This window comes from Oncorhynchus nerka, linkage group LG12 (genome assembly GCF_034236695.1).
Source record: "Oncorhynchus nerka isolate Pitt River linkage group LG12, Oner_Uvic_2.0, whole genome shotgun sequence".
Taxonomy (NCBI): Eukaryota; Metazoa; Chordata; class Actinopteri; order Salmoniformes; family Salmonidae; genus Oncorhynchus; species Oncorhynchus nerka.
Genome location: NC_088407.1, coordinates 33,103,415 through 33,129,957, shown reverse-complemented (window position 1 = coordinate 33,129,957; position 26,543 = coordinate 33,103,415). Strand labels below are relative to the sequence as shown.

The window sequence follows — 26,543 nt, the reverse complement described above, 5'->3', positions numbered from 1 at the left end:
TGTTTATAACAAGGCACTAAAGTAATACCGCAAAAAAATGTGGCAAAGCAATTAATTTTCTGTCCTGAAAACAGTGTTATATTTGGGGCAAATACACAACACATTACTGAGTACCAATCTCCATATTTTCAAGCACAGTGTTGGCTGCATAATGTTATGGGTATGCTTGTAATCGTAAAGGACTGGGAAGTTTTTCAGGATAAAAAAGAAAACGGAATGGAGCTAAGCACAGGCAAAATCCTAAAGGAAAACTTGGTTGTCTGCTTTCCACCAGACAATAACCTAAAACAAGGCCAAATCTACACTGTAGTTGCTTACCAAGAAGACAGTGAATGTTCCTGAGTGGCCGAGTAACAGTTTTGACTTAAATCTGCTTGAAAATATATGGCAAGACGTGAAAATGTTTGTCTAGCAATGATCAACAACCAATTTGACAGAGCCTGCAGAATTTAAGAATAAATGGACAAATGCTGCACATCCAGGTGTGGAAAGCTCTTTAGAGACTTACCCAGAAAGACTCACAGCTGTAATCGCTGCCAAAGGTGACATGTATTGACTCAGCGGTGTGAATACTTATCTAATCAATATGTATTCTATTTTTCATAAATTCTAACATTTTGTAAAAAAGTGTCTTCCACTTTGGCATTAGTGGACAAAGATCGTTGACAAAAAAATGACAATTCAATTCATTTGAATCCCACTTTGGGATACTTTCAAAAGCTAATTGTCCAACAAGAACCTATCATTTCCATTGCAAATGTTTTGCTAGTGTGCATTAGTGAATACAACCCAGGGGTGTATTCATTACGCTGATTCTGCTGCAAAACGTTTTGCAACAGAAACCGTTTACACCAATCGGGAAAACGTTCTGCAACAAAAACAAGTTCCTATTTGACAAATTCAGAGAGGTCCCTCCCAGTGTCATTACGCTTGCATCCATTTGGTTCTTAAACGGTAAATGGTTTCCGTTGCAAGACATATTGAATACACCCCTGACTTAACAAATGTTCTCACAACCAAATGGGAACCAGTCAAAAACAACGGGTATCTTGTGTTCTGGAAACGTTACTTGTTAGACAGGATACCACCGCCATCTTGGCCCTGACTAACTTCTTACAATTCCACACGAGACAAAAATCAATGGCATTCCACATACCCCACATCTCTAACTACCCCAGACTGCTCTGCTTCTCAACAGGGGGGAGGGGGGTCAGTAGAAAGAGAGAGCGGCAGGAGAGAGGAGGTGGGGGGGAGAGAGAAGAATGTTCAGGACTTTACAGCCATCACACATATCCTACTTCCCCATCCTCTTACACTGCTGACATATGCACAGCAGCAACCCCCACCCTTGCCACCACTCCCTCCTGCTCCTCCCCCATTGTATACTAGCACACTTGTCTCCATGGGAACGGAGCTGGGATTGGGTGTTGTTGCTGTGACCTCTCTGGCTCTGCAGGAACTTTGGTGCTTTTTATCCCCCTCCCCTCCAATGCACTTTTTCACCAATTGCACGAGAGAAAAAGAGAGCAAGTGTGTGGGGGACAGAGTTTGAGTGTGCTTGTGACAGGGCACATAAAGCATGTGGCACATAAAGTATGTGGCACATAAAGTGTATGTGTGTATGAGAGATGGGGGGTGGGTAAAATATTGGCCGTTGGCGGTCATAACAGTGAGGGGTGTGTGCGCGCACGCTTACGTAACTGGAGTGTGGCCAACCAGTCCCACACATGTGTGCAGTGTCCCGTGGCAGTGGCGGCCAGACCACCACCCCCCCCCTTAACTCTGTATTCAGAGGGAGTCCCGTTGTCCAGCCGTCCCTATTCATGGGCGTTTGCCCAAACGTGATCATAGCTTTTCATGCTGTGCTACCAAGCGACACACACATCTGAATGCGCAACGATGGAAGCGCCAAGGGAACCATCTTGCTGGGAAATCAGAGCCATTATGGAGTGCTATATTCAAAACCATTTACCGTTAATAGGGAAAAGCATCGTTTTAGAAACACTTGACAAACTTCACCCACACACAAGTCTTGAAAGTAAATGTATTGAAAACAGCGTGAGAACAAAGAAATGTTGGGTATTTTGGTTTGCAATCGATAAACAACAAAAATATATTTGCTCTGAATTGTTAAATGGTTGTCGAGTTTGACAGTGAGACTGAAAAATAGGGACCTGAAAACTATTGAATACTTTCAACAGTGTAATTGATTTCAACAGTGAGCGGGCCTCATTCATTCACCAGCGCTTGACAATGTATTAAATAGAATTTGGTCTCATCAGAGTCCTGCTTGAAACCACCACAACCACCACTGGTCCAGATACAGATACCTAAGCGGGTGCTGCTGCATATACAATCATTTAACTTGCAGCCTTGAATTCAAGTTTACTGAAGGCTAGAGAAGGACTATAATCAAAACAAACCCTAGAGAGACTGACCTGCTTAAGTGGTAAGTCCAGAGGTGTTGACCTCAGGTTTAAAGGTCAGCGGTCGTCTTAAAAGGGGAACAGGAAGTGGAGTCTCTCCACAAAGGGGTCAGGTGGGCGGCCATTCGCTCTGGCCTGCAGACAGGAAAACGTTATCAAAAAAATCAATTGCGAGACTTGCACATCCACACGCAGAATTGCATACAAGCAAACACACTCCTGTGTGCCACATGCAGACATATATTGGAACTATTAAACACACAAATACATACTCTTGTACAAATGCACATGATTTTACTGCGCACATCATGTCTGTCACATGATTAACTGCATACGCTCGGCAGATGCCCCAAAAGCAGCAGCGTGTCACAGCGGGTGACTGTGGCGGGTGGATACATTAGAATATCAGATGACGGAAATGGGGTTTTAGCACTAAATGGCTACTAAGTGATTCATATCCCCACGGTGAATGAATATGGCCAGAGCCAGCACGCTTGTGTGATCGCTGAGCAGGCCTTGTGTCTGCGCCAAAACACAGCCCGTGTTGAGTCACACAACCTGCGCCAGTGAAATCTGGAAAATTAGCGCTGAACAACACTGAATGGAGGTTACTAGAGGATAGTGACTAGCTTTAGTTTAATATGCAACCGAGAGCAGACCTAAAATGCACGCACGCTCGCGTCGAGGGAAAAAGGAAAGGAAATGCTGCCAAAAGAGACTGGATAGAATGGGTGGAAAATCATCTGGGAGGGGTGCCTGATACGGTTTGGGGTGGTGTTGGGGAGGGGGAGGAGGGAGTTGGTTTTTCCACTGCCAGGGAAAGAACTGCTAAATCAAATTAATTAGCTTCTTCATCTCCAGGCAGCTACTCAGGCATGCTGTAATGGCAAAGAGAGTGGGAGGGAGGGGAAGTAGGGAGAAAGAGAGTGTACACAAGAGAGAATTTGGTGAAGGGGTGACTAGCCTGTTGTGTAGGTTCAGGATAGCTGGGAGGAGGGTTAGTGGTGAGTGAGGAGGTCATATTTCCCAGAGAGGGTTGTTTTACTGGTGTTCAGTGGTGAGTAGGAAGTGGCTCTATGGTGACTGTGTAGCAGGCGTGCCGGTAGCGCTGCACTCCGGGCGTATGATACTTCCTGTTCCTAAGATGGCATTGTTTTTCTGAGTGGTGTCAACATCCCTGCTCTTCCACCATGTCTCTTTAAGAGAGCTATGGCAGAGAGAGCGAGAATGGCCGTAAGGGACAGCGGGGGGGGCACGGAGGGTGAGGGGGGAGACTAAATCAAATCATTCCCCAGTGACAAAAAACAGGACAAAAAGCACTATGATAATACCGTTGACGTCGGGAGAGAGGGAAAAGAACGGGAGCGATAAAGGAAAAGTGAGAAAGAAAGAGAGGCAGATGGTCAGAGGCTTCGGCGCCGTGCCAGGGAAAACACTAGAGGCAGAGCAAAGAAACTAAAAGAGAACAAAAAATTAACAGTGGTGGGGCAAGGGGAGAGCCTGCGGCCAGCATGTGGTAGTCTCTACAGCGCAGTATGAGAGGGGGGCAGAGAAGAGAGGGGGAGAATAGTGGTGAGTGGAGGTGGTAAGGGGGAGAGCGAGAGGGCAGAGGACATAAGAGAAAGAGGCAACGAGGGAGGGAGAATTAGGCAGAGGGGAGGAGGTAAGGGAGTGAGGAAGCAAAACAAATAAAAGGGAGGTAAAGAGAATTAGGGAAAGGGCGTGAAGGATACAGACCCGAGAGAGGGAGAGATGGCCTGAGCCAGTCCCCTGGGGGAGGATAGTAGGACTCGGTGGTGCTGCTGGGGCCAGACCTGGCCGGCGCCGAGCGGAACCCAGATTAACACTAAACCGATTGCGAAGGGAGGTGGGATCAAGTGTAATTAATTTAGCACCTCAGATAGTTCTGGGAGAGGAAGAGGCTCCCAAAGCCTTCACACAAAGTTGGATCATGTGTGTGAATCTCCTCCAAAAGCTATCTGTGCGTCCTCTGAAAAGTATCTCAGACTTGGACCCGTAAATATCGAAGCGTCTTAGATTATTAGATTAGTTTGCCAAAGAACACAAACATCCCTAGAAAAATATGCCCACATGAGACAGAGGTTGGATCTGGAGGGATAGATGGATGATAATAAGGGACGCATGAAAGATGGAGCCACTTGGCAACATCATCAAAACAAACAGTAAAGGGAACAGGACATTCCCTGTGCTCCCACTGGAATGCCTTTCAAGAAAAGTGCTCACTTTGTTCCGTTGATTTTTTTTAAACAAGCGAGAGCGTGCCTCTTAGCCAACGTCATGATACATTTTATTACGAAACAGCAGGGCCAGTGTGTATACACTTAAATTGTAGGGTATTTTTTTAATTGAGTTGGAAGCTAAACATTTATGCTTGACCACTTGGTCAAGAGAGTGGGCTGAATTTTTGGGATCATGTAGTCGCAATTGAATCATTGCAGATACTGCTTGGTCGTGAATGGAGGGAATTCACGCTTGATTTAGAAACCGCAGTCCCATGTTGTGACCCAGTCAGTCGGCCTACTAACAGAAAACCTGGCTGAGAAATAAGGCACACGCAACAGGACTGATATTTTATGTGTTTATCCAGATTTTACTCAGTGACCCTGATGGAACAACCTTAGCATGGTATACACAAAGCAAAGACAAGGATAAACACACAGCAAACCAGATCCACGAATTATAGGCCTGCACTGCAGGTGCATTTGTAGCTGGGACATCAGTGGCCAAGGCGGTGAGAAAAGCCACATAATCTAGCGCATCTCATGTCTCTTACCTTCCGTCGCAGAGAGGAAGGATGTTTAAATACGGGTCCAGAATCTCGTGTCAAAGTGGAGTAACGGCTCCCTCTCCCTGGTTGTCTCTCTTCTCCCTCTCTCATTTAAGGGACTGCGTGGTCACTCTAACGTCTGCATTGGTCGTGCAGCATTTACCGTGATATTGTATCTGCAGAAGTCTGGGCATTTATAATTATTGCACGGAATTATTCGCGGAGCAACGCAGAGCTGTTTTTTTGTTTTTGTTGAGCTGTTGTGAAAGAAGTTGTCAAGGAAGTGAGTTTGTGTTGATACAGGACCTCCCGCCCCACTTACCGTTAACCAATCATGTCAATGAGTTGTTGTACAGAGCCCTCCGCTTTGTTACATTTGAGAAGCGTACGGCGAGCACGAGAGCTCATTTTGGCCTCTGCCTGCCTCCAGAGGCTTCGCAATTGCGTCACACCGTCCACAACGTGCCCCCGACCACGTTTTGGATCAAGCATAAATAGGCTCTTACTGTGCTATGGAGGACACGCTCCAGGGTTCTCCCTCGCACATTTTTTATTTAACTAGGCAAGTCAGTTAAGAACTAATTATTATTTACACTGACGGTCTACCCCGGTCAAGTCCTCCCCTAACCCGGACGACACTTGGACAATTGTGTGTCGCCCAATGGATACTCCCGATCGGTTGTGATATACAGCCCGGAATCGATGCAGTGCCTTAGACCGCTGCGCCACTTGGACGCACCAAATGTAAAGAATGGCCCCACTAAAATGTAAACTTCGTAAGAGGCGTTACGCCATCTTGTGGACTGGCTATGCCGTTGTTTTATTTTTACTTTGTCATCATTAGAAGGCTATATTTGTTTGCAAGAAATGGAAGTTAAAGGTGTTTAAAAAAATCTAAAGTGATCCTCCTGGGCTCCCTCGGCCATACTCCGCAGAACCAGCTTGTTAAAAATCATAGGGAGACCTGCAGCTCCCTCACACAAAACATGCAAACACTGACATCCCCAAAAAAGAGCTCCCTCTGAATAAGGGCCTCTTTCTCCACATAAACCAAACTCACAAGGACAAAACAGGTACCCTCATGTATGTCACCCATCCCACTGAGAACACTATGCCCCACTCAAATGTAAAGTGTTAGACACACAAATAACATGTGACGGGAGAGGCATTAAACATGTTATCACCCATACTCACAGATCAGTCTTCACATGGTAGATTGGTGTGGGCCCTCCTATATGGCTAAACATCAAATTTGAACTAAGATAGGCCTATATCCAATGACAACCAAAGGCATTAAAATCCATTGACACAGAAATGCTTTATAAACTCCATTCATGAGGGATTGTGCTGATGAATCAACATTAATGTACAGTATATTGACCAGGTAAATGGTTTTGAATGTAGGCAAACTACACATCAAATGATACATATGCTAAGCTGCTGACATACAGCTGTTATTGCTGCCATTTCCCACCATGTCACTTGTCTTGTTGCCAGTAGAGGGGGCTGAGAGCAGGTAGGGGACATTTGTGCACTTGAACTGTTGAGCAAAAAAAAGCATGCCATTTGCATTGTAGACCACAAGAGGGAGCCAAAAAGCTGATGGTGCTTTTGTATGACAGCACCATGTAGAAGCCTTTGTTTAACAAACGTTGACTTGTAAATAAACAGACCACAATGATATGGCCAACAGGAATATGTGTCTCTAATATGTCTCTAATATGTGGATAACATAGACAAAATCAAAAGCAACATCTTAACCCAAGTGCTTGGGAGTAATAAGGATACAGCTGATATACAACAACTTCCCAGTGGGAACTTGAGAACTGTGTTCCTCTGTCACGGCTAGAATCTGCCAAAGAAAAGATGAGGGCAAAGAGGCGTGTTGATAATGGCGAAACCCATTCAGTTCCCCAAATACATAAACAGAGTCAAGAAGTAACTTCAATTTCTTTATTACTTTAAACAAGAAAATAGCTACAACCAGTTAATGTCATCTAAACAATAACTGAGGGGTACATATTAGCAACCACCATTAACACGTAAGGAGCTGTAGTTAACAGAGAGGAGTCACTTAGAAATGTATTTGCGAATTGACATGCAGTTTACAGTTTCCAGGCCTCCCAAGTGGCGCAGCAGTCTAAAGCACTGCATCGCAGTGCAAGAGGCATCACTACAGACCCGTGTTCGATCCCGGGCTGTATCACAACCGGCCGTGATCGGGAGTCCCATAGGGCGGTGCACAATTGGCCCAGTGTCGTCCAGGTTAGGCCGCCATTGTAAATAACCATTTGTTCTTAACTGACTTGCCAAGTTAAATAAAAAATAAACAAGTATAGCGCAATGTTATCGTATCTGTGGTACTTCCCTTTTAAACATACTTTCTCTTCTCTAAAAACCCTGCTACATCCAGGCTACACATTTAATCAAGAACACACCAAAAACGGGTTAAAGCAAAGGGAGAACATTCTAAAATATATTTAGTTAAAGACCTCTTGGCATTGGGGCATTATACTGTAGCTAGAGTTGTGTGAACAATGTCTACAGTAGCCGTCCTTGGTCCAACTCCAGATCTAACAAGATTATTATATTATGTAACAGGCTAAAGTGAAAACACCTTTGGTGCCTAGTGAAGTAGGCTGCTTGTTGACTAGTCTGGAACTTATAGTTGAAATATAGCCTAACATTTGCAACATCTAGGACAAACCAAATTGGCATGCAAGCTTGTTGACAAGACAGGATAACAAGAAGCTAACTATATGCACTGTGGAAACAGGCAGTTTGTGAAACTGAGAAAATCAAGCACTTTACTTGATTAAACTCAATGTATACATTACCTGGCTAGCGAACGTTACACAATCGATTTCAACTCTTTTCGAGGCATGCTCAATCCATTCTGGTGAAGGCAAACTTTCAAGTTAGCTGGTACCTAACAAGACTCCATTTTTCTTGCCAACAAGAAGCAAAAGTACCAGTCACAACACCGCCATGTTGAGACGAGGTTCCAACGAATGTACAAAGTTAGCAATTTGGTAACTATTGTTACTAGCAAGCAATACAGACAGGGAAACAAATATTCGTGTAAATAGTCAAGTATCCTATTAAATATTTGTTCACATATTGAAGATATGACATTTCCTGTTAATGAGTTGTTATCTGCTCTGACAGTGCCAGACAAAACCATGACCAGTTTTTTGACCATGTCTACAACTCGGTTAACTAGCCAGCTAGCTAACAGACCACGCAACATGTGGATAAATAGGTAGTTAACTAAATTATAAAAACGAACATTAAATGCCACCCTGTATTTCCTATGGATTTACACGCCAAGTTATGCCTTTGAACAACATGGCACATAGTGTTTGAGGTTGGCTTGCTAGTTAGCGACCCGGTCTCCCAGGAGTCCCGGTGGCCATTTTTGTTTGCCAACTAAACAACATATTAAAGCCATCAGATGCGTCTATATTGGCATCGGTGACATTGTAACAAATAAATCAGCTCTAAAATAATATCTAAAACAAGTTGCTAATTTACCACCCTTAAGTAATTACAGTATCAAACTGGCGGGTTTCACGGTTTAGCTCGCTTGCTCCCACAAAGGGGTAACGCTGCTAGCTGGCCGCATCTCCAACAAGCCAACGTTACCTACTAAGTATTCTTAAGCGATTATCTAACTCGAGGATAATAAAACATTAATACTTGACTTAACACCAACCAAATGTTAGCTTACTAGTTGATGTTACTAGTTCATAACTATACATTTTTAATTTTGCATGGACTTTTGTTAGCTAACGAGACACTTCTTACCGCCAAAGCCAGGCTGTGTCACTGCGTTAAACGTGGCCTTCCAATCTCGTCCCTAATTCAGAAAAATCTTCCATTTACATTACAAATTATAGCGACGTTTGCTCTGAAAACGTGTATTTCAAGCTTTTCCGTTTGAATTATGGTAAAGTATTTCACGGGTATTGTAATTTAACACCGCAGGCTTTCCCCAGACTTTCCCAGTTGAAGTACTGAAAAGAACACTGATCGCTTGATACTGGAGACCGAGGATTCTTGCATAGTCCCGTAAAAACCAAAATGTTGTCATAAAATAACAGTAATTTCGACATATTCTTAAAAAAGGTCAAAAACGAACTACAATAAACTGGTTTTAAATACAAAACAAATAACAAACTAGTTAAATATGCCTTTGATTTACGAAAGGTCGAGGTAGGCCTCATGCGCAAGCTTCTTTTTCCAGAGTCGTAGCTGATCCAGAGCGAGACGAACGAGACAAGACAGATTTTTTTTAGTTTTGCTTAGAGGGAAAAATTACGAATCGGTCAAATTCGGCAAAGATCGGGAACAAGGCGGGTTTAACGAAAGTTATCCCAACGCCGTCATATCTCTATAGCCATTGGTCAATCTTTATGTACTAATGTACATTAATATTATAATTGACCAACCACACGGCATCTTATTGAATATTAATAGAACTACAACCAAATATACATTGTAGCCCCTCCTCTGCTCTGATCTGACCAATGGTGAACATGTCAGCCAATTTAGTGCCCGCCTTATGTTTCAATTGGTTAATGAAGAAAACGTAAGCTGCCATTGGTCATGCGTCTTATGAAATACATTATTCATGTTGTGATCCTGTGTAGCCAATTAACGTTTTACTACACAGATCCATAACCCGCCTCCTGACTGTTCAGCCCCTGCTTCGTTGAGTGTGTCAACCTGTACCAAAGTCTCCTGTCTATATAAACACGCGTTGGCCGTTTTCAAGCTCAGATGCGCTTAGAGCGCGCTGGAGTGTAGATCAGGAAAAGAAAGGGGGACAGCTGGTAGTCATAGCAGATAGGAGTAAAGCGTAAATAAATAGACTCCTAAGGCAGTAAACAACGTGGGTTCTCAGGATATCGCTTTCGGAGACATTCCGGTCACCTTTGGCGGTCTGGCCAGAGTCCTGGTGACAATTTAAAGCTATTCCTTCTTACAAAAGCGGCGTGCGGAGGGAGGACGCGTCTCTTTGAATAGACAGGATGCACGGACCGCCCTCCGGCGACAGCGCATGCCCATTGCGCCTCATCAAGAGAGTGCAATTCGGCATCATCAGCCCAGATGAGCTTGTAGGTTTTGCTTTGGGGTGGGGGGATTCGTTTACTTTCTAAACGTTCTCACATTGATCTTACTTTTACATGACTATACCTAGAATGTATCATTGATGACAATGGATGTGCTACAAAGGAAGTAGCTTACAGCTAGCCTAGCTAACGTTAGCTAGCTAAGCCATGTTGGAGCTTGAGCTAGCTAGCTAGCAACAGCATGTTGTAGGAAGTTCGACAAACTTTCAGCACACACAGTATTTTCCATCTGAGCTAAACCATATATGTCATGAATCAAACTCCCTTTTTATTTTTCAAATACATGTAAACAAATACATTTAGCTACTTTACTGAACTTGGATATTTTGTTCTGTTCCCAGAAAGTTACATTCACAAACACTAGATGTTCCCTCTTGTTGTAATCTATATGTGGTATATCATAATAAAAGGTAACGTCATTAAAGTCAAAGCTATGCATGTTTTCTTTACGTTATGTTTTATTATTAGTTTTTGACTAATGGTGTCTTGGCAATAGAATACATTGTTTACATAATCCTCTAGTCAATTTGCTCACCTCAATTGATTTTATCCAATTAATTGGACCTCAATTGATTTGTCCGAGTATCAATGCTGGTTTAGAAATGCAACTTTGATCAAAGTGTACCAATGTTCTTATAGAGGAGTAGGTACGGCTGTCATATCTTGCTTCAATCACTGATTTCGCAGGGGTTATTTGTTTTGGAGTTTCACCTGACCTTGAGAAATATGTAAGCCATTTTCCAATGTCTGTAAACTTGTGACTGCTTTACTGTTCTATGTGTATTTACTTAGGCTATTTATTTTTTGGTACCGGATTTGGTGTTGACCATGGTTCTCCCTCTAGAAACGGATGTCTGTCACAGAAGGGGGAATCAAGTACCCCGAGACCACAGAAGGAGGGCGTCCCAAACTCGGTGGGTTGATGGACCCCAGACAAGGGGTCATCGAACGATCCGGAAGGTGTCAAACATGTGCAGGTACAGGAAGTTACCAGGATGTTGTAATTTTGTGGTTAAGGCCACCACTACTGTGCTGGAATGTTTTATTTTTTTAAACATAGTTGTTTTCGCTGTTCAGGTAACATGACAGAATGCCCGGGCCACTTCGGCCACATAGAGCTGGCGAAGCCGGTGTTCCACGTGGGCTTCGTCAACAAGATCATGAAGGTCCTCCGGTGTGTCTGCTACTCCTGTTCCAAGCTGCTGGTCGACACGGTCCGTAACCCTCCATTCCTTCCTCACACTACCGCTACACAACCTATATGTAACATGTACCAATCTGCTCCCGTATTCAGTACTTGTGATGCTCACAACATGGCACACTCCAGACAAAAAACAATACGCCTACTTCTATGCCGCACAGCATACACAGAATATTTAACACGGCATATACTCCTGATATATCTAATTGATTTTTTTTGATGGGTATACGAATTATGGATCAAGGCATACTAATGATTACATGTTAGTCCTTACATGGAATTATATTACACATATTCCATTGACTTGTTGATGCGATGGGGCGTGTTCAGCAGGATGTACCACTTTGAAACGTTCAGATATAAATATGCTATGTTGAACGAACATGCATTTCTGACATGTAGAATGAGGAATCCCGTCGGCTCTATTTGTGGTATTTCTATCTGCAACGTTAAAGAAAGGCCCTGGTGTCTCCTTCCTTCTAGAATAATCCAAAGATCAAAGACATCCTGCAGAAGTCCAAGGGGCAGCCCAGGAAGCGTCTGACCCACGTGTATGACTTGTGTAAAGGCAAGAACATCTGCGAGGGCGGAGAGGAGATGGATAACAAGTTTGGAGTGGAGCACGACAGTGAGGACATCACTAAGGAAAAGGTACTGTCAGCGGGGACGCTTGTCATTTGTGGGCCATCAATACTTAAACGCATATTTTTCTTTTCTTTTTGTGTTCTCATCTCACGTAGTAAGATATATTTTATTTCCTCGTGGTCCTCTTGTAACACACACTCTCCTTCCCTCTCCCAGGGCCATGGTGGCTGCGGGCGCTACCAGCCACGTATCCGCCGGTCGGGCCTGGAGCTGTATGCCGAGTGGAAGCACGTGAACGAGGACTCGCAGGAGAAGAAGATCCTCCTGAGCCCCGAGCGTGTCTACGAGATCTTCAAACGCATCTCGGACGAGGAGGACGTCATCCTGGGCCTTGATCCCAAGTTCTCCCGGCCCGAGTGGATGATTGTCACGGTACTCCCTGTGCCGCCGCTAGCTGTCCGGCCCGCCGTCGTCATGCAGGGCTCCGCCCGTAACCAGGTGAGGAAGAATGACTAGCCGTTGAAGAGTTTTCAGCGAAATGTCAACAATTGAAGGGGGTTTGGTGACTTTCGGGTCATTTTGCCTGCCGCTGTTGAGATTGTTCAACTCGTTTGTTTTACCATCGTCGTTTAACCGCGTCGTGTCCATTTCCCTGTCACCCAGGACGACTTGACACACAAGCTGGCCGACATAGTCAAGATCAACAACCAGCTGCGGCGGAACGAGCAGAGCGGCGCGGCGGCCCACGTCATCGCCGAGGACGTGAAGCTGCTGCAGTTCCACGTGGCCACCATGGTGGACAACGAGCTGCCAGGCCTGCCCAGGGTACGCACAGTAGCAGTGACGCTTGAGGGCACCAATTGGCACAACATTACTGTACTACTTACCCATGCCAATGTGGATTGTTACTATAGATATGTACTTTTACTGTCTTTGTTTGAATTGAACACTGTCAACATACATTAGAAGTAAGACTAAAGAATACAATTAAAAGTGCTCTTTTGTTAGACCCATAAGACCACCTATTCAACCCATAATAACTGGGTTTATTTCATTTTCAGTGATTTCTGATAGTTGTGAAGGATCGCCAGCTCTGTTCTGAATCTGCTTGTGCTGATATTGAACTTTCTCTAAACGCCCAGGCAATGCAAAAATCGGGCCGCCCGCTCAAATCCTTAAAACAGCGTCTGAAGGGGAAGGAGGGGCGAGTCCGAGGTAACCTGATGGGGAAACGTGTGGACTTCTCCGCCCGAACAGTCATCACCCCCGACCCCAACCTGCAGATCGACCAAGTGGGCGTCCCGCGCTCCATCGCCGCCAACATGACTTTCCCAGAAATCGTCACACCCTTTAACATTGACAGGTACGGCAGAGAGACTAAACCAATTGTTTAGTGTTTAAACTGACCGTGTGTTGGTTCTAATGTTCACAGTCCTATATGTCACCAGGTTACAGGAGTTGGTGCGCAGAGGCAACAGCCAGTATCCTGGAGCCAAATATATCATCCGAGACAACGGGGACAGAATCGACTTGCGGTTCCACCCCAAACCAAGTGACCTTCACCTCCAGATCGGCTACAAGGTGACCCTCAAAAGACGAGATGGTCGTCATTTGTGGAATGTTTACCGAGTGACTTGGACTTGATGTGATGCAATGTCACTTTTATGAACTCATTTTTGTTCCCATCAGGTGGAAAGACATATGTGCGACGGTGACATCATCATCTTCAACAGACAGCCCACTTTACATAAAATGTCTATGATGGGGCACAGAGTCCGAATCCTTCCCTGGTCCACCTTCCGAATGAACCTCAGGTACATCTATCAAGTCTAGAATTATCCCTGTTTCAGACTACACCCAGGATTGGGACTAGTGCTCATGTAGTATCGGATTATTTTTCTCGGCTCAATCCCCCCCCCCCCCCACAAAAAAAATAAAAGCAAACGCGAACACATTGACCATATGACATAAAACGGATGTTAACTACTTTACATTAACTACTTTACTCTGCTCTGTTCCACAGTGTAACCACTCCGTACAATGCTGACTTTGACGGGGATGAGATGAACCTGCATCTCCCTCAGTCCCTGGAAACGAGAGCTGAGATCCAGGAGCTTGCCATGGTGCCTCGTATGATCGTCACCCCCAGTCCAACAGGCCCGTCATGGGCATCGTGCAGGACACCCTCACCGCTGTGCGCAAGTTCACCAAAAGGGACGTCTTCCTAGAGAGGGTAAGGAGGGCAATGTTTTTAAAGGGATAGATCAGCCCCAAACACATAAGTCTTTCCTCCACTTATTCGCTAATATGATCTGTCCCTCAGGGCGATGTGATGAACCTCCTGATGTTCCTGTCCACGTGGGACGGCAAGGTGCCCCAGCCAGCCATCCTGAAGCCCAGGCCGCTCTGGACGGGCAAGCAGATCTTCAGCCTTATCATCCCGGGCCACATCAACGCCATCCGAACACACAGCACCCACCCAGACGAGGAGGACAGTGGGCCCTACAAGCACATCTCTCCCGGGGACACCAAGGTAGGAACACTAAACTGGCAACACCCTGAGATTCTCGTGACAATGAGGATTTGTAGAACAACTGTTGTAGTGATAGTGTGCGCGGAATACAGGCTTTTATTGTGTACTTTCTTTTTAGTTCCATTGTGGTTTATAAGTTCCCATCTTATAATGCTTGCACTTTACCACAAATGTGTAAAAAGGCAGCCATTTTGTGCCAGAACGCTAGCCACACCTAACACAGAACCATGAATGGATCCTAACCCAATGTGTGTAAAATACTATGATCTAATGTCATGTCTGTTTCCCCAGGTGATAGTGGAGAACGGGGAGCTGATCATGGGCATCCTGTGTAAGAAGTCACTGGGTACCTCTGCTGGCTCCCTGGTCCACATCTGTTTCCTGGAGATGGGCCACGACGTCACCCGCCTCTTCTACTCCAACATCCAGACGGTGGTCAACAACTGGCTGCTCATTGAGGGTAAGGACCTGGGCTGAGTGGACACTGGGAAGGGGGCATCAGTGGGTAGAAAGGCAACTCCTTTGAAATCCACTTGAAATCATCAATTATCTGTTCAATTTTTGGGGTTAGGAGTTAAATTCCTCTAATTGCAGATATTTTAGTCACTGTTACCCTGTTTTTCTTAATATTCATATTTTCTCTCTGTAGGTGCCTCTATCGGTATTGGTGACTCCATTGCTGATGCGAAGACGTACCTGGACATCCAGAACACCATCAAGAAGGCCAAACAGGATGTAATAGAGGTAGGTCCCTTCTCTCACGGTGACTCTGAAATATGCCTTCAAACTTCCAGAATATTCCTTCAAAAATAAATCCTCTTGTATTCACGGTGGGGACATCCTCTGGAAATTCCTTTTGAGATAATATAGAATGGAATAAACGATGTGAGCCCCTCTGTCTCCAACTCCCTTCATTTTCTTCCTGTATTCCTATCCAGGTAATTGAGAAGGCCCACAACAACGAGTTGGAGCCCACCCCTGGCAACACTCTGAGGCAGACCTTTGAGAACCAGGTGAATCGCATCCTAAACGACGCCCGTGACAAAACGGGTTCCTCCGCCCAGAAGTCCCTGTCTGAGTACAACAACTTCAAGTCTATGGTGGTGGCCGGCTCCAAAGGCTCCAAGATTAACATCTCTCAGGTACGTCCAGGGATCAACGGAAAAAAAGTCAAATAAATGCCCCCCCCCGTTACAAGTGTTTTGAAACGCTACACTACGGTGTGCCCTACTGAACACGGCCCAGGATTGTGTCAGACGTCGGTGGATTTTCAAATGGCACACGGTGTTCCTCTAGGGATGACCGCGGACAACGGGCTTCGATTTACACCCCCGTAACCTCGCACACTTTTTCTTTCTCTACCGTCTGTCCCTCATCTCCATCTCTCTGGCCCTCAGGTTATTGCGGTGGTGGGGCAGCAGAACGTGGAGGGTAAGCGCATCCCCTTCGGCTTCAAGCACCGAACTCTCCCCCACTTCATCAAGGATGATTACGGCCCCGAGAGCAGAGGCTTCGTGGAGAACTCTTACCTAGCCGGCCTCACGCCCACAGAGTTCTTCTTCCACGCCATGGGTGGCAGGGAGGGGCTTATCGACACGGCTGTGAAGACCGCCGAGACTGGTGAGTGAAGGGGGGGGGGAAGCAAGAGTTTATTTTTTATTAAGGGTCCCCATTAGCTGTTGCGAATGCAGCAGCTACTCTTCCTGGGGTCCACACAACATGAAACGTGTCTATTAATGTTCTGTATTATGTCAAGAACGGCTCAAGGACTACATACATTTTAAAATAAGATCCTGTACTGACAACATACTGAGGGTATGCGGGAGAAGATGTTGGTGACAGCGACTGATGATTTGAAGGGGGAGAGGCAAGGGGTAGAGGTTAGGGTCGGGCTATAAGCTTATTAGAAGCGCTTGTTAATGAAGGGGTGACTGTTACGATCCCTGCACGATTAGGGAGAGGAGACGCATGACCGCAATGATAGTTCAGTAGGTAGGTGGATTTTCCCCTCAGGTTTAAATGACTCTTCTAACCTCATCTGATGTCCTTCAGGTTACATCCAGCGTCGTCTGATCAAGTCCATGGAGTCTGTGATGGTGAAGTACGACGCCACGGTGAGGAACTCCATCAACCAGGTGGTGCAGCTGCGATACGGAGAGGACGGCCTGGCCGGGGAGGCTGTGGAGTTCCAGAACATGGCCACGCTCAAACCCTCAAACAAGGCCTTCGAGAAGAAGTGAGTGGCGAGAGAGGGGGACGGGGAAGTACAATGGTGGATAAGGGTACTAGATTCGTTGGAGCTGTCAGGCCAATTCCCAAAGCTGGTCACTGTCGTGCCAACGACCATATGAGTTGGCTATACAGGGAAAACTGATCTGACACCAGGCTTGTGCACTCATTGAGGTCTATGAATGTGTTTAATGCTGTATTCCATCTTAGTCATTCGATGATTGATTGTACTCGTTTAAAAAAAAACTAGTACAAGCTTTCCTCTCCTATTGGTTGACCGTCTGACATTGGATATCATAGACTTCACCTCTCCACGACCTTAATCACCCATGCCCTAATGCTAAACCCTCTGTCTAATCACTACTATAGGACGGTCTTAAAAACAGCAGCTCACTGTCCACGGTCAACTGCCTGAACTCTCTACTGTCTGTCTTATCTCATCCTTCCCTAATCCACCCTCGGGGCCACTAGGTTCAGATTTGACTGCACCAACGAGCGGGCTCTGAGGCGCACCCTGCAGGAGGACGTGGTGAAGGACGTGATGACCAACGCCCAGGTGCAAAGTGCCCTGGAGAGGGAGTATGAGAAGATGAAGGAGGACAGAGAGATTCTGAGGGCCATCTTCCCCACTGGGGACAGCAAGGTGAGGGAGAGAGAGGCACACTAGCACAGGGGTCTCCAACAGGCAAATCACAAGCCTTAAGGGCACAGTGCAGCAGTTATTCTTCTCATCAAATAACTGGTTGATTTCAATCAGCGGTCACATTTTTGACTACACTGGGCCTTTAAGCATTGACATGGACAGAACATCTATTTTTATCTCTCGACGTTTCATTGTAATATTGAGACGTGGGGGGGGGTGATAAAACAGGAAAAATGAATTAACAGTTCAGGACACGTTACAGTAGCGTATGTGTTCACATCCTGGCTCATCTGTGCATACACCTGGCGTACATCTCCAGGTTCTCCACACGCACACCTGCATAACTCATTCACTTCCATGTACTCTCACACACGTCACCACTGCTAGCATATCCCACTGATTCAGACCAACGCAACAGGGCTGTCCAACACTAAAGGCGACATGTCCCTGCGCCCCACTAGGTGGTGCTGCCCTGCAACCTGGCCAGGATGATCTGGAACGCCCAGAAGATCTTCAGGATCAACCCCCGCACCCCCACAGACCTCAACCCCCTACGAGTCGTGCAGGGTAGGTATCTACCACACTCGTACACTTTGCAGCCACCATCATATTTGAAGAAACCCCCTAAAGATGTGCCATATCATCTTGAGTTTTAAAAGGTTGATTACACTTTTTGGTGTAAACCGTAGCTCTAGCTACGAAAGACAAGAATTTGCAACACTTTTTGTTCAGTAACCAAGTAAATCGCGTTGACATTTCTGCAGTCTTGGTACCAAATCGAAATCTCTCGAAGCAATTTTCTCTACCACTAGCCAGGATAAATAAGCTCTAGAATGACCCGTATGACCTTCTTAAACTTCTCCCTGCTCTTGTCTGCATGCCTCAGGTGTCCAGGAGCTGAGTAAGAAGTTGGTGATTGTGAACGGCGAGGACCACCTGAGTAGACAGGCCCAGCAGAACGCCACGCTGCTCTTCAACATCCACCTGCGCTCCACGTTGAGCTCCCGACGCATGACAGACGAGTTCAGACTGAGCACCGAGGCCTACGACTGGCTGCTGGGGGAAATTGAGTCCAAGTTCAACCAATCCATTGTGAGTCGAATCTCTTCTTTTCTCTCTCACACACACACACACACACAGAGTGTGCTGGGAGAGGTTGAAGGGGGAGATCGAGGGTCAACACCTAAACTGATTGCTATGAACTAAAGAGATGGGATTAGATGTATATGGACAGTGTAGAAAACCAAGCCTAGATAGAGCGTGATCTAGGATATTTTTTTACAGCATAATTTAGGAATGAATCCATGCTTGGCTTTTCTGTTTTCTGTCATTTCACTAATCTAATTCCAGCATTTTATTCTGAACACTTCTTCTCCCTCCTCTAGGCCCATCCGGGTGAGATGGTGGGGGCGTTAGCTGCCCAGTCGTTGGGAGAGCCCGCCACCCAGATGACCCTGAACACCTTCCACTACGCCGGCGTGTCGGCCAAGAACGTCACCCTGGGCGTGCCGCGTCTCAAGGAGTTGATTAACATCTCCAAGCGGCCCAAGACCCCGTCCCTCACCGTGTTCCTGCTGGGCCAGGCGGCCCGCGACGCCGAGAGGGCCAAGGATATCCTCTGTCGCCTGGAACACACCACCCTCAGAAAGGTGATTTGTCAGACCAACATTTATTTCTCACACCTTGTTTTACTTTAAGAGATTATTAAATGTTATTAATACATTTTAAGTTATTACAATATCTGCTTTTACAGGTTGCTTACTGATTTTTACAATAATTAACCAACCATCCTCCCTCCCTCCTGCCAGGTGACAGCCAACACGGCCATCTACTACGACCCTAACCCCCAGAGTACGGTGGTGACGGAGGACCAGGAGTGGGTCAACGTCTACTATGAGATGCCCGACTTCGACGTGACCCGCATCTCCCCCTGGCTGCTCCGCATTGAGCTCGACCGCAAACACATGACTGACCGCAAGCTGACCATGGAGCAGATCGCTGAGAAGATCAATGCAGGTGGGGACACACACACACACACACACACACTTCCAATACTTTATTTGAGTATATAATGAAGCATTCCGGTTAAAAGGACCCCCACGCACCATATTGCTATATGCGACCTCTCTCCCCGAAGGTTTCGGAGACGACCTGAACTGTATCTTCAATGACGACAACGCCGAGAAGCTGGTTCTGCGAATCCGTATCATGAACAGCGACGAGAACAAATTCCACGAGGACGAGGAGGTAGTGGACAAGATGGACGACGACGTGTTCCTGAGGTGCATCGAATCCAACATGCTGACGGACATGACGCTGCAGGGCATCGAGCAGATCAGCAAGGTAACGGAGGGGGTCACACAAACACGTACTTTGTTCCTTTTTCTATTAAACTGCGCCGCGGCAGCGTTTTAACATCTTCACCCAATAGTCTTCGATATCTCATACGAACTGATTGACCTAAACAACATGGCAGTAACCTACCCAGATCTTTAATATTACTATAATTCTATTGATCTATAGTACTTCCCCTGTCTCCTCTCCCCTAGGTGTACATGCACTTGCCCCAGACGGACAACAAGAAGAAGATCATCATTACGGAGGAGGGAGAATTCAAGGCCCTGCAGGAGTGGATCCTGGAGACAGATGGCGTGGGACTGATGAGGGTCCTCAGCGAGAAGGATGTGGACCCCGTCAGAACCACTTCCAACGACATCGTAGAGATCTTCACGGTACGGTTAGGTACCACAGTTGGATAGCCACGCAAGTTATGATCGTAACCGATCGATTATAATAGTACCGATTAGACTACGGTCACCGATGATAACAGATAGATACCATCGTTACAAATGCCTGTGATAGTTACAATAGCTAGCTACAGTAGTTTTAGGTAACTATTGTAGTTACCGATGGTTACGACAGACTTTTAAAAAAAAATATGATTTCTCATTTGTATTGTCTGTCGTAAGGGACCAGTTTAAATGTCCGTTACAATTTTGGCTATACTTTCGAGTTTAAATTCACCAAAGCACTCTTGGAGTTAAACACAAAATTCCAACTCGACATTGTTAAACCTATTCATCGCTACTTTACTGCTAAACCTGAGAAGTACATGAATAACAGCATAGTCAAACCAAAAAAAATGGGATATCATTACTCACCCCCCCCTCCTTTCTAGGTACTGGGTATCGAGGCTGTGCGCAAGGCTCTGGAGAGGGAGTTGAACCACGTCATCTCCTTTGACGGTTCCTACGTCAACTACCGCCACTTGTCGTTGCTTTGCGACACCATGACCTGCCGCGGTCACCTGATGGCCATCACGCGTCACGGCATCAACAGACAGGACACGGGACCCCTCATGAAGTGCTCCTTTGAGGAGACTGTGAGTGTTTCGGACGGGGGAAAGTGGAGGGAGGGAAGGGGAGGCGATGGGACTTGGTTGTTTTGTGGTCCAGTATTGTGTTAGTAGGCCGTACTTACCATTTTACGACAGTCGTCAGTTGGCTCTTCCACTAGCTACATTATCCATAACGCTACTTCATTTGAGAACTTCATAGGACCGTTCTAGTTACCAACCTCGACTAGACCAACACGTCTCTGATGACAGAGACTTAAAAAAAAAAAAAAATCTCAATGAAAGGAATCGGTATAAACAAAAGGTTAAACGATGAAATTCAAATGATTGTGTCAGCAACCCTGTGTACTCCACCACTCACCGTCAACATCCTCCCTGTCCCAGGTGGATGTGCTGATGGAGGCGTCGTCCCACGGGGAGAGTGACCCCATGAAGGGTGTGTCTGAGAACATCATGCTGGGCCAGCTGGCCCCCTGCGGGACGGGCTGCTTCGACCTGCTGCTGGACGCTGAGAAGTGCAAATACGGCATGGAGATCCCCACCAACATCCCCGGGATCAGCGTGGCTGGACGTGAGTGGCCGAGAGTATAATGGAGAAGTTGTTTTCCGCGCAGTGTGATTTAACGTAATTGTTCACGCGATGTGGCTGTTCCCATCACCAGATCAACTCCCAAGGTTTGAATTTAGACAGATGTGAGGTCAGAAATGGACTGGTGCAGACCAATTTGTCTAAGATTTGATTAAGTTCTGAGTGTAACTATGTTGTAAAAAGCCAACATTCTAAGCAAAATAGATACACAAAGTATCCACTTTTAGATAATGAAATGTCGGTACGTCTCTCCTTCTCTATTTCCTCTTGTTAGCCACCGGAATGTTCTTTGGCTCTGCGCCCAGCCCCATGAGTGGCATGTCTCCAGCCATGACCCCCTGGAACACTGGAGCCACCCCCGCCTACGGTGCCTGGTCCCCCAGCATCGGTAAGCCCCAAACTGGGTTGACTTTGACAATATCCTGGTAGTACAGCGTATTCCATACCACCTACTGTACTGTTCCATTAACTCATACTCTGACTCTTTGACCTCCAGGCAGCGGGATGACCCCTGGAGCTGCAGGCTTTTCTCCCAGCGCAGCGTCCGACGCCAGTGGCTTCTCTCCGGGCTACTCCCCGGCCTGGTCCCCTACCCCTGGATCTCCTGGGTCCCCGGGGCCAGCCAGCCCCTATATCCCCTCTCCAGGTTAGTCACCATACAAAACACCCAGTTTGGTTTGAAATATCAACTGACACAGGACCTTTTTGGAATTAATTCCTTGTTTACTTTTCCAGGAGGTGCCATGTCTCCCAACTACTCCCCCACCTCCCCGGCCTACGAGCCCCGCTCTCCTGGGGGATACACCCCGCAAAGCCCGGGCTACTCCCCAACCTCCCCCTCGTACTCCCCAACCTCCCCTTCTTACTCTCCCACCAGCCCCAACTACAGCCCCACCTCACCCTCCTATTCACCCACCTCCCCCAGCTACTCCCCAACCTCACCCTCATACTCCCCTACGTCCCCCAGTTACTCCCCCACCTCCCCTCCTACTCACCCACATCTCCCTCCTACTCCCCCACATCTCCCTCCTACTCCCCTACCTCCCCAGCTACAGCCCCACGTCTCCAAGCTACAGCCCCACATCGCCTAGCTACTCCCCTACCTCACCCTCTTACTCACCTACCTCCCCTCCTATTCACCCACTTCACCCTCCTACTCACCTACCTCCCCTCCTATTCCCCTACCTCCCCCTCTTACTCCCCCACCTCTCCAAGCTACAGCCCCTCTTCACCCAACTACACCCCCACCTCTCCCAGTTACTCCCCCACCTCCCCTCTTACTCCCCCACCTCTCCCTCCTACTCCCCCACCTCCCCCAATTACACCCCCACCAGCCCCAACTACTCCCCTACCTCCCCCTCTTATTCTCCCACCTCTCCGTCCTACTCTCCCTCTAGCCCGCGCTTCACCCCCAGTCGCCCACCTACACCCCCAGCTCTCCCTCCTACAGCCCCAGCTCTCCTTCCTACTCACCCACCTCCCCCAAATACACACCTACGTCCCCTCTTACTCCCCCAGCTCTCCAGAGTACACCCCCACCTCCCCCAAATACTCCCCCACCTCGCCCAAGTACTCCCGACCTCTCCCAAATACTCACCCACTTCCCCGACTTACTCCCGACGACCCCCAAGTACAGCCCCACGTCGCCCACCTACTCCCCACCTCGCCCACCTACACCCCCACCAGCCCCAAGTACTCCCCCACCTCCCCAACCTATTCCCCAACCTCACCCAAATACTCTCCCACCTCCCCCACCTACTCGCCCACTAGCCCCAAAGGGTCCACCTACAGCCCCCTGTCCCCGGGCTACAGCAACCCCTCGCCCAGCTTCACCCTCACCAGCCCGGCCATCAGCCCAGATGACAGTGACGAGGAGAACAACTGAGGGAGCCAGGAGGAAGAGAGGGGGCTGAGGGGCCTCTCACTGCCCTACTCAAAGGCCCTGGACTGGGGCTGTAATACTGAAGGATAGCCCCTCTGCTGGTAGTGCTGGTGGTTTGGCCTTGGAGAGTCATGACAAAAAAAAACCCTGGGGGTCCCACTTGTGAATTTATTTTATTTTGGGGACCCTCCCTCGGACCACTGTACCCCAGCCTCTTCCATCTCGGGGGAGGGCCCCCTAAAATATTTACTACTATGTATTTGATAGACTTGAACTGTTTAGCAAGAGGAATAAGGCTGCCTTTTGATCTACACATTTTGTTTTGTTTTTTAATGTTCACGCGGGTGTTGAAGCAAAGTTAAGAACCCAGGAGAAAGCAGAGGGAGAGCGATGTGGTTACCACATTGACAAAAACGTCCCTCTTTTCAACCCCCCTGTTTACCTGTACCCAGTCTTTCTCTGAACTCTTCAGTGTTGATGTGTAGTTGTACGGGGGAGCTCGAGTATTGCCAAAAGCCTTTGAAAAGCTACCAGTGGATTGTATTTATCTCCTTAAAAAGCTTTTAAGCTTCCCCCCAAAAAAAGAGAAGCTAGAGGACTTGAGCTGATTCTTTATTGCATATTTTACTAAAACGTACATAATCTTTAGTTTTTTCTTTTCTAAATGTAAAGTAGTTGCTGCCAGTTTTGGTTGGAAGAAAAAAGTTGAGCGGATTTTTTTTTTCATTTTCATGTCAGAAGACAGGCCAGAGTTGAAGGAGATGAGTTGACCGGAATTGGATTGAACAGAATTGAAACACTATTACTAATCTGCAGTTCAGAACAGTGGAGTTCAAGTAGTACTGGAACGGGGTTGCTTGAATACTGCAGGTGAAAAGAGTAGTTGTATTCCTTGCAGCACTAAGTACAGGGCTGCAGATGAAGATCGCCTAGGAAGGGGGGAGGGTCAGGCCACAGATGCTGAGAGAGAGACTGGTGTACTGGGCAAAATATGCTTTCCGTGGAGATGTTATTGCCATTTCTGTAACCTCTCCACGGCGTTCCAAATAAACCCTTTCTCCCCTCAACCCTCCCCCACCTAAAGTCGAACCTGAAAGATGTCAAAACACCCACCAGCATCCCTGTACCCTTCACCGTTAGATGAGTTGTGTTCAACAGCAAAAAGCAGTTTTTTTTTTTTTCAGCAAACCACTTTTTTAAAACTGGTCAAATTTGGGTTTATGGAAGACTTAGTAATAATATCTGACAATTGTCAATTCTGTTTTTTAAGAGAGAATGGAGGGTTTATGGGTGGACGAGGGATACTAGTTGGTTGGCGTGGCTGCTTTTGTCATTGTTTCTGCATGAGTAGCAACCTGTTAATACATTTTAATCTTCCCGTTTTAAGTTGAAGATCTCTTATTTGAAATCCCTCCCACCTTGTTCCATAATTCTAATTAGGAAATGTAAATGAGTTCTCTACTTTACTTTGTTTGGACTCGCTCATAAAATGTATTTAAGAGGGAAAAGGACTATTATTCGTCTGTGTGAATAAGAATGGAGAAATTCAAGATTCAATTGTTTTGTTTTTCTATTTCCTGTTTTTTTGTTGCTTCTGGTGACTTTGTAAGAGCTGTTTGCAAAGAGGGTCAGTGTTCAGGTACTTTGGATGAAGGGGCAGGGGACGGAGGGGAGTAAGTTAGGTTTCCCCGTTCTCTCTTTTCCATTCTGTTTCCCAATGGCTTTGCTCAGTTTCTGCCACTCCGGCTCGAAGTTGGGCCAAGATGGCCACCCCATTCTCATTTCAAGGGGAAATCAGCAGTTGCTACCTCCATTTTTGGATACATAAATTGATATATACCCATTGATTTTTGAAGAATATAACTTATAAATAAATGCTGCGTGAGCTAAGTTCAACTGTCGTACCCCGCCAGAACCCAAAATATGAAACTTAACATTGTAAACAAACACTCTATAGCCTTAACATGATTAGAACTAATTTTGATATCATGGATGGTCAGTCCTTGCATCCATTTCTGTCTTTGAATTTGAGTGGTTACATTTCTCCAGCCCCAGCTTTTTACCGAAACGGTGGTGGGGAGGACGCTTTGTTTCAACTGCTGATTGCTGCTTTAAGATATAAAAAGGAAAATGTTGCATGCAGTCCATTTGTGACGCTTCATAGCCTACTGTAAATGTTACAGCTAAGTGGCTATACTATGGTTCAGGCAGAAAATGGGAAGTTTAGGTTGACAGACAGGTTCATGTTCAGTTTAGTGTTTGTCAGTTACGCTCTTGGACACTGGGGGGTGACATAAGCCCTCGTTTGGGTTAACAAACCTCTCGAAGTTTCAGTTCAGTGATTTTTATGAGACCAGACATTTCAGAGCACTTTTGGCCTCTATAACCCTCTACCCACTACATTAGTGTGACAGTGAATCCTTGAAGATTATGGAAACCACCAAGCATAGACACACTTTGCATTTGCTTCCAGGTGCTCTTACACTTTACTAGGCCTAGTTTGATAAAGGTGATGAGTGTTTGATTCTCGTGCCTATGGAACATGGATACTCCAGCCAACCCCCCCCGACATTTGATTGGACTAGCTGGGTCTCCTCCCTCTCCTTGTTCATCCACAAGTGATCCTGATTGTTTTTGAAATCAATGTTTGTCCTTTTTCTACTAATGTTCGTACCTGGGTTGGGGGGATTCTATGCCTGTAGAATTCCATGATGGGACTGGAACTTGGATGTGTTCTGAATTTGTCACGATTTTTATCCGGTTCGTGGTCGGGAACGTGTTTGCTACAACTTGTCCTGTCTACCAAATGTGTTTTCAACAGAAGTGATTTTGAATTGACTGCACCACCTGCAATGAATAGAAGTGTTGTCAATACACTGTTGAAATTCATGCAATTGGTCTCTTCCATCATCATCGCCTCATGACATGGTGACTTTGTCCACTACCACCATATCCCATTGATTTACCTGTGTGGCCCAGTCAATTCAACATACCAGGACTCCCATGTGTGTGTCAAAAGAGAGGGTTTTCTTGAGTTGAAAGACTGGGCAGGGTGTCTTGGGAGTAGGAATGTTTAAATTAAAAATAAATTGCCACTGTATAGATATCAATCCAATATCTCATTCTCTGTATCTTTTTTTTTTTTTGACTTGAGAAAAAAATAAAAGTTTTACTATA

The 26,543-nt window shown here is 46.4% G+C and overlaps 1 pseudogene; it reads left to right on the top strand.

Moving 5' to 3' along the window:
- The first annotated feature begins 10,007 nt into the window (after window positions 1-10,007).
- Window positions 10,008-26,543, top strand: LOC115138153 (DNA-directed RNA polymerase II subunit RPB1-like; annotated as a pseudogene).